The 13,929-nt window shown below is 36.4% G+C and overlaps 1 non-coding gene across 1 annotated transcript; it reads left to right on the plus strand.

The window, feature by feature from the left end:
- Window positions 1-537: 537 nt before the first annotated feature.
- LOC116585381 lies at window positions 538-643 on the plus strand. Its single transcript, XR_004283582.1, has one exon. It is a non-coding gene; the product is annotated as a U6 spliceosomal RNA (small nuclear RNA).
- The last annotated feature ends 13,286 nt before the right edge of the window (window positions 644-13,929 follow it).

Raw genomic sequence — 13,929 nt, forward strand, 5'->3', positions numbered from 1 at the left:
CACCACCCCCCCGCCTCTTCAAAACCCTCAGATTGTTTTTCAGAGTCCATAGTCTCTCATGGTTCACCTCCCCTTCCAATTTCCCTCAACTCCCTTCTCCTCTCCATCTCCCCTTGTCCTCCATGATATTTGTTATGCTCCACAAATAAGTGAAACCATATGATAATTGACTCTCTCTGTTTGACTTATTTCACTCAGCATAATCTCTTCCAGTCCTGTCCATGTTGCTACAAAAGTTGGGTATTCATCCTTTCTGATGGAGACACAATACTCCATGGTGTATATGGACCACATCTTCCTTATCCATTCATCCGTTGAAGGGCATCTTGGTTCTTTCCACAGTTTGGCGACTGTGGCCATTGCTCCTATAAACATTGGGGTACAGATGGCCCTTCTTTTCACTACATCTGTAACTTTGGGGTAAATACCCGGTAGTGCCAATTTTTTTCTAATATAAAGTATTATAGAACTTCACTATTTTAAATAATTGAATCTGAAAGTCCACTTCAAGGGTCTCTCATAAACTACAATACTCTGGTGCTCACTTTGGCAGCACATATACTAAAATTGGAACAATACAGAGAAGATAGCATGGCCCCTGTGCAAGGATGACACGCAAATTCATGAAGCGTTCCATATTTAAAAAAATAAAATAAAAATAAAAATAAAAGCTACAATACTCTGAACACAAAGAATAGAGTGAAGGACTTTTATCTGACTTTTATCTGTCTTTGTGGATCTCCCAATTTCCCTCAACTGTGACATGTAACTATCTGACACACCGACAGAGTAAGTGCACCTGCATCAACTGTATATTACATGTTAGAACCCTTTAGTACCTTCTTGTAATTCTGGCACTCCAGGAGATCATCTGTGTACCCCCCACCCCTTTGAAGACTACAGTCCTAAATAAATACCAGATAATCTGAAGACGTTATTTCAAGATTTTGTTAAATTATTTTCTACGTGGCTCTCTAGGTCAATCATCTGCAGAATGATTTCATATTATAATTTTTAAAAGAAATATCAAAAAATAATTTATACTTTTTTGCAAATATTACCTTAAAATATGCAGTTATTGAGAAGTGACTCAGAGATTCATAATGTGAAAGGGTATGTGAGAGGAAGAGAATCAGCAAATCAAAGGTGATGATAGCCAGAACATTTCTGATGCTTTGTTTTGGAAGACAGACTTTCAGCTTGAAGCATGCTAAGAGGATAATTAAGTTAGCACATTGATCTGGAAAGTTTCTGTATTAGGGTGATATCCTTTTTGTTTAATATCTTTTCTTTTTCCCTTCAGAATTTTACAGTAAATTCAGGTTATTAATGAGATAAGCATTCAGACAGACACATAGGCACCTGTGCATGTGCTCATACACATAAAATGAGATGATGCCTTAAAATATTTATCTTTGTATTACTTTTTTCATTTCTGCAGCTTGCCAATCAGAACAAACACACTGCTTTGAATAAGGTTAGGAGTATCATAGTAGAAGTGGGAAAAAAAAAAAAAAAGGCTAAAACACATCTTTTGCCCAAGAAAGGCTCTTGAAACTCTAAAAGGTAGACCGTGAGCCAGGCAAGGCACAGAGGTTTTGCTTTAGTAAAGGTTTTTAAATGCGTAGTGAGAGAAGTGATCAATATTTGTGTGAAACCTTGCTGAACTACATCCAAAATTGCCCCCAAATAGCATCTGCATTTAGAGAGCCAAGATAATAATAAGCCAACCCCAGTGAAATCCAGAAGAGTGACAGTGGGATAGGGATAGATAAGTGATTTTCTTAGTCTCTATCTTTGAATAGGATTTTACAGTGGTAGAAATCTGCTCTGGTGATATATTTAATTCATACTGATATGTGGATGACTGTGTGTGCATAATGCACAAGGGCCCTACCCCACTTAATGGGAGAGCCTTTGGTGGAAGATAGTTCAGAAGAGACTTCAGCTGGGCCTAGATGTCACAAGGATTGCATTCCTCCTGGGTTCCAGACTGATAATTATGGTCAAATCTTAGCATTACCCAGATGGGGAAGTGCTGGGCCTGAAGTGAGAAGAGAGACCACATGTCCGAGGACTGTATGACCTAGGTGTCAGATATGCTTGGAAGTGCACCCTGAGAGTGCTGAATTGAGCTGGGAAGATCAAGAAGTGAGAAAATGAAGATTTGGTCAATGTAATGGCAGTGTCTAATAATTTAGAATTAAAACTTGGCAAAGGCCATAAAAGACAGCAACTCATGTTGCCCTAAGTGTCCTACCTAATACATACTAAGATGGCTCTGGGAAGCTTGGGAAAAAGTGATGACCCACATTCAACAGAGTAGAGATGCCAGAATTATATGCCAAACTGTGGAAGAGAGGATAAAAAGGCTCAGAGAAGTGGGCACTCTATAGCAGACCCAAAAATCTACTAGCTGATTCTGCTCCTTGATGCCATGAACGTGACTCTGTTTATCATATTAATAATTGAATGGGTTAGTGGGAGGGCATCAGTTCAGTTTCCTTTCTCTAGGATTGACATGGGACAGGCTGTTGCAGAACTGTGCTCCCTCATGGTAAGGGGGAATGCGATTCCAGAACAAAAGGAGCCTAGGGCAGAAGTGACCTATCAGAAGCAACAGGGCAAAATTACCTTATAGGGCAGAAAGGCTGTAATGCCAGCTGGGGGTAGGACGGTGTGTGGCTAAAGGACAGAGATTCGTAGTTACAAGGTTAAAAATGAGTAGGCAGAGGACCAGGGTCATCCACTCCGGTGGAAAATCACAGTCGTTTTTCCAGGTTCCAGATCTTAGCTAGTTCTTAGTCACAGAACCTATCAACCAGAAGAGAAGCCAGATATCCATGAGGAAAGACCCTGTAGCACCATGTGTGGTATGTCCATACAGTAGTGATCACCTCACCCTTTTATAAAAGGCCCTATGATCGTTTACTCAAGTAAATGCACAGCAGACTAAGGAGATTTTACATCTTTTGAGAATTGTTGGATGCTGGGTCTGAGTTGCTGATGACACAGGGTGCCCCAATGTACTATAGCGACATCCCTGTTAGAGAAGGCATACATGAGGTGATAAATGGAATTGTTATGTAGGTCCATCTCACACTGGAACTGTTGGGCTCACAGACCCACCTGCTGGTTTCTGAATGCATAATTAGGATGAATACAGCAGGCTGTTAGCAGAACCCTTTCACTGTTCCCTTGACCTATGTAAGAAGAGCGTTGTAATAGTAGAGGCCACGTAGAAGCCCCCTGAAGCAGTTCCTCTTCTCTCACCAAGATAATAAATTAAAACCCATAGCCCATTCCCAGAGAGAATGCCAAAGACTAGTACCGCCTTCAAAAATTTAAAGTACTCAAAAGATGCAGAACGTAAAGGGTCTTGATTGGAGTGATTACTCAAGCATAACACATTTGTCAAATCTTAGTGACTTAAGATGTGTGCATTTTATTGTATATCAAATTTACACTAATGAAGTTGATTTTAAATAAAACAAAAACTAACTCTATCCATTTGCCCAGCTTGTGTGAAATCCATCTCCCCTCCTAACAAATAACATTGCACAGTTTCGTTGTTGCAATATGTGTTTGTTTAATGTGCTTCAAAAACTGTCATATTTTACAGAATTAAACTATCTGTGGAAGCTGGCAGTATAATGGAAAGAACTGTGAAGGCATTCCCTGGGTTTAAAGAAATCAAATGATATATACCTCTCAGATCAGATTTTTAGTTTTTAGTAATACTGGCCTCCCCATCAATGCCCTCCAGTAAACACATCTATAGGAAAAAAAACACAAGCCCAGAGTTTAAGAAGGCAAAAATCAACTGTGGGCTTAGTTCTGTATGCAAGTATTTGGGGAGATATATCTGTGCTAGTATAATTACTGAGATGGTTGGTGTTGTTTAATAATTATGTTACAGGGGTTCCTACGTGGCTTAGTGGGTTAAGCATTTGCCTTCAGCTCCCAGCATCTTGGGATTGAGCCCTACATCAGGCAATTATTCAGAGGGAAGCCTGCTTCTTCCTCTGCCTACTGCTCCGAGATGGACCTGCATAACAATTCCATTTATCACCTCATATATGCTTTCTCTAACAGGGATGTCACTATAGCACATTGGGGCACCCTGTGTCATCAGCAACTCAGATCCAGCATCCAACATTTCTCAAAAGATGTAAGATTTCCTTAGTCTACTTGTGTTCTCTTTCTCTCTTTTTCTTTTTTTTTTTTTTAAGATTTTATTTATTTACTTGACAGACAGAGATCACAAGTAGGCAGAGTAGCAGGCAGAGTGAGAGAGGGAGGGAAGCAGGCTCCCTGCTGAGCAGAGAGCCCGATGTGGGGCTTGATCCCAGGACCCTGAGATCAAGATCTGACCTGAAGGCAGAGTCTTAACCCACTGAGCCACCCAAGAGCCCTGCTTTCTCTCTTTTTCTTTCTCTCTGTGTCTCTCTGTCAAATAGATAAATCAAATCTTTAAAAAAATAATTATGTTACAAATTATAAAGATTCCAGAGGTTTGCTTCTAATTTTGGTATAACAGTAACCTTGTTAATTTTATGCAGTGTTTTGTACAATGAAATTTTTCTTTTAGAAATGTACATAGAGTTTGTAGCAGGAAGGTTTGTTCTAAGATCTTTCAACACTTTTTTTTCCCTCTTTCAGCACTAATAAGTGGTTCTTCACTAGTGCTTAGTTTTAGTTTTATATTAAATTATATTATATTAATAGTTTATTAATAAGTAAGTATTTTATAAAACCATAGACGTATTTTCACAAATATTTTAGCTGCATAAATGCAGTGAGAAAAATCTAAGTCTTTATCAGTGTCTGGACATAAGATGTTCTTCAACAATAGTAGTCAAAGGAAAATACCCTGTACTGATCATATAAGACTTTAGATCTTGGCTTAGTGTAAGTACAGAATAGAGCCATTTTTTAATGCAATGAAATTACACATGTGTTTTTCTGCATTTCTTTTAATTAGACTACTGCCTTCACAGCGATAGCATAATTTTGGAAATTTTTAAAGTGCAGAAAACTACATATTTTAATACAATGAATAAATTAAATGCATTTAATTTCATTTATTTCATTTATTTCAAATTTAAATAAATAAAATAAATTAAAAAAATTTAAAAAGTATATTTTCTTTCTCATTTTAGTTATTAATGATGTCTTTCAAGCAAGTAGAACTAAAATTAAAGAGCCTCAATTAGTTTTTGTATAAAGTCTTTTCATATATGAACTATTTTATTTTATTTTAAGGGCCTAATATTTTCCTAGTCATAGATTGCATCATGCACTTGAAAATGAAAGGCAGCTTCATGCTAAGAAGTCATTTTCTCATGTCCTTTCACAATATGATGGAGTTACACTGAATACAAATAGAGCCAGGTACTGCCCCTCCTAACCCCCTACCCCCACTCCATGCTTTCTTTCCCACAGTTTAACACGTTTTAAGTGTTACAATCTGGGCCTACTATGCTTCACAATATTCCTTGATGGCAGCTGTTCACCATCAATAAAACTGTAGTTCTTCCTTATATCAGTAATTTCTTTCTTTTGTCTCCATGAATTTTTGAAATTTTGTCTAAAGATCTGAGGCATGCAAATAGCAGCTATCACAATGGTAGCATCTGGTTAAAGAAGGTCTCCCAAAAGAATATTAATGAAACATAGCTTTTATGTCAAAATTCAGCCGTAGTCCAGATCTTTTTTACAGACACACCCAAACTTTCCTGCAACTTATTTGATATTTCAATGCATTTTCTGGACACACTCTGGTGAAATATCCACCTGATTATTGAGAAAAGTAAAGACTTAAAAATGACTCTGGTAGCTCTATCCTTTCTATCATCATTTTACTCATCAGAGCTACTGCCCATTTTGAGTTCAATAAATGCCAATTTTGTAAAGCTTTTAATGAAGAGAACAAGTTTAAACTTTATTTCCTCCTTTAATGCAACCAGAGGTTATGTTTGTTTAGAAAGCTAACATCTATCCAGATTATACACTCTCACCAGTGCCAGGCCAAAAAACACAGGCCCCAAACCACTCATTCCGTAACTCCTTCATTTTCTGACCTATGGCTGTTATTGTAGGAACAGGATCTATTAAGAAATTGCCTCTGGTGCAGTCAGGGAATATCATGGCACCTTGTGCAATAATTTGTAAACAGTGGCTTGAGAGAAGTGGTATGCAAAAAAATACATCCCAAACCTTGACCTTTCTACACTGTCACAATGAATGTTTGGCTGGGCTTGCTTCCAAAAAAATACAAGAAGTATATCTGAGACCTAGGTGAGGTTGGAAAAACATACTCAGCAGCTGAAGATGGCATCATGGGAGGCAGTGAGGAGCCTTACCTTTGGTCTCAGGCATCAAGAACATTTCAGGTCAAGTTCCACTTCATATTTAGCAATGACCTTATACAAAGTATTATACTCTTTAAAATTCAGTGTCTCCAACCATAAAATGGGAAAAACAATAGTAACACTCTCATTAGGTTGTAATGGCCTAGAGAAGGTCCTTAGTAAGTGTTTGCTGAATTAAATATTTTCTTGTTGAATAATGTTTTAGTAATTAATGTGCATATAATATAATGTGTATATATGAACTAGCAAAGTACCTGACACATGCTTAATACTATTTTGTTGTTGTTGTTGTTGTTCCTGATTTCATTTTTGTTGTTTTCATGAAGTTTTACTTGGTCTCAGGGCAAAATGACAAAAGTGAAGTGCAGATCTTGTGGGATAGTCAGTCCCCGAAACTTCTACTTCACAGTAGAAGTACCGTAATGTTTTGTTGCTTCATTTATCTTCCCACACTCTTCTCTCTCTTAACAATCATTCATGATATTTGGAAAACGATTCAAAGAGAATACTTCAAAGTATTGTTTTGTGGCTCAACAAAACAATGTGTCCCTGTCTTTTCTTCCTTGACTATATTGGACAAAGTGCCAGACAATGTATATATTCACATACACATAATTAATTCTACATCGCTAAGCTCTCATTTAGTCTCCCTTTTCATAAAAGCATTTAAATTTATCTAAACATGATGGAAAGATATTTTTTTTCTGTCTTTAGTCTTCATCTTTTCCAAAAAGAAAAGGAACGCTAAAGATTTTAAATAATGGGATAATTAAAAAAAGAGATAACTTTTTTTTTCTTAAAAACTTCACTTTAGCTAAGCTTTGTAGATATAAGACAGAGGAGTACATCAGCATCAGCACCTATGAGATATTTTGAAGGCAATGCCCTAAATGTATGCACATGTAATTTTCAGACTTCTACTTTTGAACTATACCTTGCATGAAACAAAGTTGGCAGATGTCAAATAGAAGTTAAGTATATAGACATGTCAATAGGCTATTAAAACAGCAGAGGAGGCAGAAAGTCTGTTAGAGTCATGTGAGAGTGCTATGGGATTAGAGTAATCAGAATGGATTTATGGGTGTCAGAAGTCTGTCAAGATTAGAGGCAAAACATCTTTGGTTTGGTAAAAAATTTTCGCTTAATGACAAGATAGACAAATTTGACGTAGGGATAGAAGGAAAGATACAAGAGTTTACTAATTCCATGCAAAGAGTAACAGCTACCAGATCCTTTATGCCAGAAATAATCTGAGTTGTTTGTTTGTTTGTTTGTTTTGAGGGGAGGTTTACTTTTCAATAAAGTTATGCTCTAGTGTTTTTATGAAATCAATGTGGGTATACTAAAAACACAGAATCCCTAAAATGATCTGCTTTGATTTTATTTTCATTCTGTATAAAAATTGTCATTCTTCTTATGATTCATACACCATTATTCTCTCTTCCATATAGACTTTCTGAAGAGATTATATTTATTTATTTTAAAGATTTTACTTATTTATATGAGAGAGAAAAAGAAAGAACACGAGTTGGGGGGAGGAGCAGAGGGAGAGGGAAAAACAGATTCCCTATGTAGCAGGGAGCCTGACACAGGGCTATATCCCAGGACTCTCAGATCATGACCTGAGCTGAAGGCAGATGCTTAACCAACTGAGCCACCCAGGAGCCCCTAGAAGAGATAATATTTAGAAATTGCATCCTCGGGGCGCCTGGGTGGCTCAGTGGGTTAAGCCGCTGCCTTCGGCTCAGGGCATGATCTCAGGGTCCTGGAATCGAGTCCCGCAACGGGCTCTCTGCTCAGCAGGGAGTCTGCTTCCTCCTCTCTCTCTCTGCCTGCCTCTTTGCCTATTTGTGATCTCTCTCTGTCAAATAAATAAATAAAATCTTTAAAAAAAAGAAAAGAAAAGAAATTGCATCCTCATTATCTGACAATTCTTTTCTGCACTACTTCAAAAGGTTTGTGTCTAATTAACATATTAAATCATGAAAAATAAGAGAAGCAAACGTAATGGGAATATGAGTTACAGAATGCATTTTGGAAGTGGAAAACATTCAGGTTAGGTAAATCTGGTTTCTTTTTATACTTAAGATATATATTTTGAGAAAGTAAGGGGTCTGAAAGTACAAAAGTGTTGTTTCTTATATATTTTATTTATAAGTGATATAGGGTCAACCAAATTTGATTTGGAGAAATGTTTTATTTAAGAAATTTTCTTCAGTCTCATTTAAACATTTCTTCAACAAACAAACTACTATGCTTTTGGTAATGTTCTAGGTCCTTGGAGTGAAAGAAGAATTGGTTCTCTCTCATGGAGCTTATATCCTAGGAGAAGAGACAGATAATAAGCAAATACACACATTTAATATAGTATCCTGCAATGAAAAATACTATTATAGCAGGAAGAAGGCTCTGAGATAGAGAGTGATGTGCAAGAGGATATTTTTGATAGGATAGTCAGGCAAGGTCTGTTTGAAGAAGGAATATTTCAGAAGTGCAAATGAGATTTCTCATGAAATGAGAAATGAAAAGAGCACATTAAACATTCAAGTGTTTAATGGAAGATAATCTAAGTACAGGAAAGAGAATTTCAAAAGTACAAAATTGGAAACAAGTTGGCACACTCAAGAAACAAGGAGCTCAGTATGGTTAGTGCTGAGTGAGAAAAGGGAGTGGAAGAAAACAAGATTGAGGAGTGGCCTTGATGTAAAGCCAGGGGGAGCTTATAAGCCACAGAAAGCTTACTCTTTTATTTGGAGTGAGATAGAAAGCCCTGAGACGTTTTGAGAAAAGTGTGTAACAAGATCTAATATATCCTTTGAAATGATTACTCTGTCTACCATATAGAAGATTTATTGAAGGCTGAGAATAGGAAAAAGGAGACATATGAGAGTCTATTTTAGTAGTCTAGTGAGAAATGATGGGTGGTTTGAATTAGGGTATGTGCTTATGGAGATAATTCACTGATAACTCCTACATTTTAGTTGGTCATGTGCACTAAGATAAGGAAGTCTAGGGACAGGAGCTTGTCTGAGGGAGTTCAAGATTTTGAATTAGAACAGATTTTTATACCAATACATCTATCGTGACTAAGACAGGTTTTGTCCTAGTATATGTATTAGAAAGAACATAGATTTAAGTAGTGGACAAGGATGTATGGAAACTAGTCATTATGAAGGACACATCCAAATTATTAGGAAAAAGACTCATTACTTAATTGGTTTCACAAGAGCTCACTAGTTAAAAATTATATTATCTCTAACACATTGCTTATAACAAAATAAATTACAGATCAAACATACAAACACATTTAATGAAACTATAAAATTTGTTGAGAAAACATAGATTATTATTATTATTCTTAACCTGTGGCAGATTGTCGGCAAAGATGATTGGTAGGGCGCCTGGGTGGCTCAGTGGGTTAAGCCGCTGCCTTCGGCTCAGGTCATGATCTCAGGGTCCTGGGATCGAGTCCCGCATCGGGCTCTCTGCTCAGCAGGGAGCCTGCTTCCCTCTCTCTCTATCTCTGCCTGCCTCTCCATCTACTTGTGATTTCTCTATGTCAATAAAAAAAAAAAAAAAAAAATCTTTAAAAAAAAAAAAAAGATGATTGGTAATAACTCTGCCCATTCCCATATTTTGCATACCCTCTAGCCACCCAGAAGTGGAATACCTATCCCCTCCCTTTGAATCAGGACTGGCCTTTTGGCTTTCTCTGGTCAATATAATGGGGCAGAATGAAGCTATGATAGTTGTGACTTATCTCTCAAGAGCCTGGCACCTTATACTTCCTATCCTCTCAGGGTTCTGGGAATCATGTAAGAAGTTTAGTCCCTTTGCAAGGGAGAATGACTCTGCCAATCTTCAGACATTCCAGCTATTCCAGTTGAAACAACAGACTTGAGAATGAGACCATCTTGGATGTTTCAAGCACCAGGTGAGCTCTTAGTGGAATGTAGTCAAGTAGTTCCATGGAGGCAATAGGGGATCAATATGGATGCTGCACACAATGGATTTGCATCATGGTTTATAAATCTCAAGCTTAGAGAATTCAAATCTTTTATAACTAGCTGCAAGAAACATCTGATATGTTCCTTGGAGGAAGATGCAAAATTTATTATCCTGGACCATAATTGAATCTTCTCTCTGCTTGGTAAAAACCCACAATTTTCTACTTCCAAAGTTGTTTAGTATGAAAACACCCTTGAAAAGATATTCTGGGACAAAACCAGCCAATGTCTCTGTTCACAAAATGTGCAGCATTACAAGGCAACCTTGGAGAATTGCCTCCCACTAAATTTAAGATCTAGAACTACACTATTCTACCTCTGCTATTTCTGTTACTTTGTATCTTGTTTAAGTTAATGAATCTCTCTGCCCTTCAGTTTTCACATATGTAGAATGATTTTAATAATAGTGCTATTAAGAATTGAAGTGGGGTGCCTGGCTGGCTCAGTCAGTAGAGCATGCCACTCTTGATTTCAGGGTTGTCAGTTCAAGCTCCACGTTGGGTGTAGAGATTACTTTTTTTTTAATTTATTTTTAGTGTTCCAGAATTCATTGTTTATGCACCACACCCAGTGCTCCATGTAATATATGCCGTGCATAATACCCACCACCAGGTTCACCCAACTCCCCGACCCCCCTCCCTTCCAAAACCCTCAGTTTGTTTTTCAGAGTCTACAGATAACTTTAAAAAGAATCTATTACAAATAAAGCTGCCATGTCATCCAACAATCCTACTTTTGGTTATATATCAAAGGAAATGCAATCACTATCTCAAAGAGATCATCTGCCCCTCATATTCACTGCAGCATTATTCACAAGAGTTAAGATGTGGTAACCTAAGTATTCATCAACATATGAATGGATAAAGAAAATGTGGTCTGTATATATAAAGTGGAATATTTTTCAGGCATAAAGAAGGAAATCCTGCCATTTGCAAAAACATGGATGAATCTGGAGGATATTATGCTTAGTGAAATAAGTCAGAGAAAGAGAAATACTGTATCACTTACATGTGGACAAAAAATCAAACTCATAGAAATGGAAAGTAGATTGGTGGGGAAAAGAGATGTTGGTCAAAGAGCACAAACTTTCAGTTAAGATGAATAAATTCTGGGAGTCTAATACATAACATGGTGGCTATAGTTAAAAATACTGTTTTGTATACTTGAAAGTTTCTAAGAGAATAAATCTTAAATCTTCTCACAACAACAAAAAATAATCATGTAAGGTGATGGGCATGTTAGCTAACTTTATCACAGTAATCATTTTTCACATGTATGTATATCAAATCATTACGTTGTACATCTCAAACTTATAAAATATTATGTGTTAATTATATCTCAGTAAAGCTAAAAAAATTTAAAAGATGATCTTCAATATCAGTATAAGTAAATAGTAAGATCATGACCAGAATTTTGTTTGGTAGTTTCAAGTTGGATAAACTTGGGTGAATTGATTCAGTGATTTTGTGTTCTTATGGATTTAACCCATGAAGCTTCCTTTGAAACTTCAATTTTGTCTTACTCCAGACTGCAAAATCTATATGCAAAGAAAAAAAAAAAAAAAGAGGATCAGAACCTTTTATTTTTTTAAAGCTCTATTGAATTTTCGGTGCACTTCTGAAGGTCTGTGGTTTTTATCATCAAACCACAAAAAAAGCAGGATTAAAACATGTGGGCCTACAGTAATGGTGAAAACTTCACATTAATTATGGATGAAAGGCTCAGCAGAGCCAAGCAAGTTCAGATTAAGTTTGGCAAATTTATTATTATTTTCCAGAAAACTAGCCAAGTATTACAGGGGGAATACCCATCCTCTCTCCCCTCATCACCACATGTTCCCATTTGCATCAATTGTGACATTGAGATTTTGGCAATTTTGCCCTGGATTTACGAGAATTGTAAAGAGGGCTAACAAGCAGCAAACTCTCAGGCTTTCTTTATGGACATCCGTTTCCAAAGAAGTTCACATTTTGAAATCTGCTCTTGCTGATATCTGCCTCCTGTACTAAATCTCACCCTTAAAATGTCCCTGATCTTCTTGTGATATGGCTAGTTCTCAGGAAAATATTGCTGTTGCCAGACAGCTAAGAAACCATAATACTGATATAATATTTTCCTAAAAGTCATTGCTTGTTCTAAAATATTGAAAAAATACATTTTGTTATAAATAAGTTTTCAATAGACCAAGTATCAGCTATAGGTCAGTCTTTATCAACTTATACAGTGACATCTATGGAAACTGGCATTTGAGGGTTCATATCTGAGTTTTACCTCCCTCATCTGCTGTGCAAGTTTGGAAAATGACTTCACCTTTGAGCATTACTTTCTCTAGAAGAAATAGGGCTTGCAATATAATGCATATTTGTACCAGTTAGGGACCTGGAAGGAAAAAGTTAGCACATTCCGTGGAGTTGATGGGAGAGAGTTTAATGAAGGAACTATTTATAGACTTGTGGATTGAGTTAAGGGAGCCCAGCAAGGGAGTGAAAAAGCCAGAATCCACACCAGCTGGAAAGCATTAACTACCTTTACACCTGAAGGGGTGAGGAAAGGGAGTGTTTACCAGATGCCCCAAGAACTGCAGTTATAGGTAAAGGCTGCCCAGCAGGTGCTTAAGAGAGACATGACATGTGCTAAGTGTCTAGGAAATAGGCCTAGCATAGGCACATCTAATATTTAGCTTAAAAATAAATAAAATTTTTAGAAAGAGTTGGAAACTGGTGATAGTAGTAATTTTTTCCTTAGGAAGATTTATATTATATTATATATTATATATTATAAAATGAAAATGTACAAAAAGTATGACAGGACAAACGAATGGAAAAGAATTGATGATTCTGAAGCAAAGCTAAATGCTTAAAAGGAGTTCCAATGTGATAAAAATTCCTAAGGAGAAGACAGTTAATAAATATTGATCAGAAATTGGTCAATAGTTTTGGGGGGAAAGTGGATGTTTGTCCAACTCTTTTTTTTTTTTTTTTTTTTTTTTTTTTTTAAGTGGAAGGGCTTTCTTAAAAATACTCACAGAATTGTGTTAAAATCTCTGGGTAAGGTGAGAGATCAGTTAATTTCTTCCTGAAAGCTGCCTTCGAGATGTATTTTTACTCAACTTTAATGGCCAAGGTGTGTATCTGCTAATATTTTTGTCCTTGTGGTATACTAGGTGGGAGGTTGCCCCTTCAGCCTTGATTTTGAAAGAAGAAAATATAGAGCAGAGCCATAAACAACACATGAAAGGTATAAACGAGAGAGAAGTTATTCTTTGTTCATGTAATTTGTTACTGCTCTGTATTTTAGTGCAATCTACCTGATCCAGTTTATAAATTTTAACAAATATTCTCAGCAAAATCTAAAGCTGTTCAACATCGTAACTATCCTCTTAAATAATACAAAAAACTTAGAATGATTTATATGTTATTTTTTACTTTTACTTTTACTTTTAGTAAAAGAACTTTTAGTTCTATCATATTTTATCCTCAGAGGAAAAAAGATTATTTTATACCATTAATATATTTTTTTCAAATTCATAATGATTTTGGGGCTCCTAG

Source organism: Mustela erminea, chromosome 2 (assembly GCF_009829155.1).
Source record: "Mustela erminea isolate mMusErm1 chromosome 2, mMusErm1.Pri, whole genome shotgun sequence".
Taxonomy (NCBI): Eukaryota; Metazoa; Chordata; class Mammalia; order Carnivora; family Mustelidae; genus Mustela; species Mustela erminea.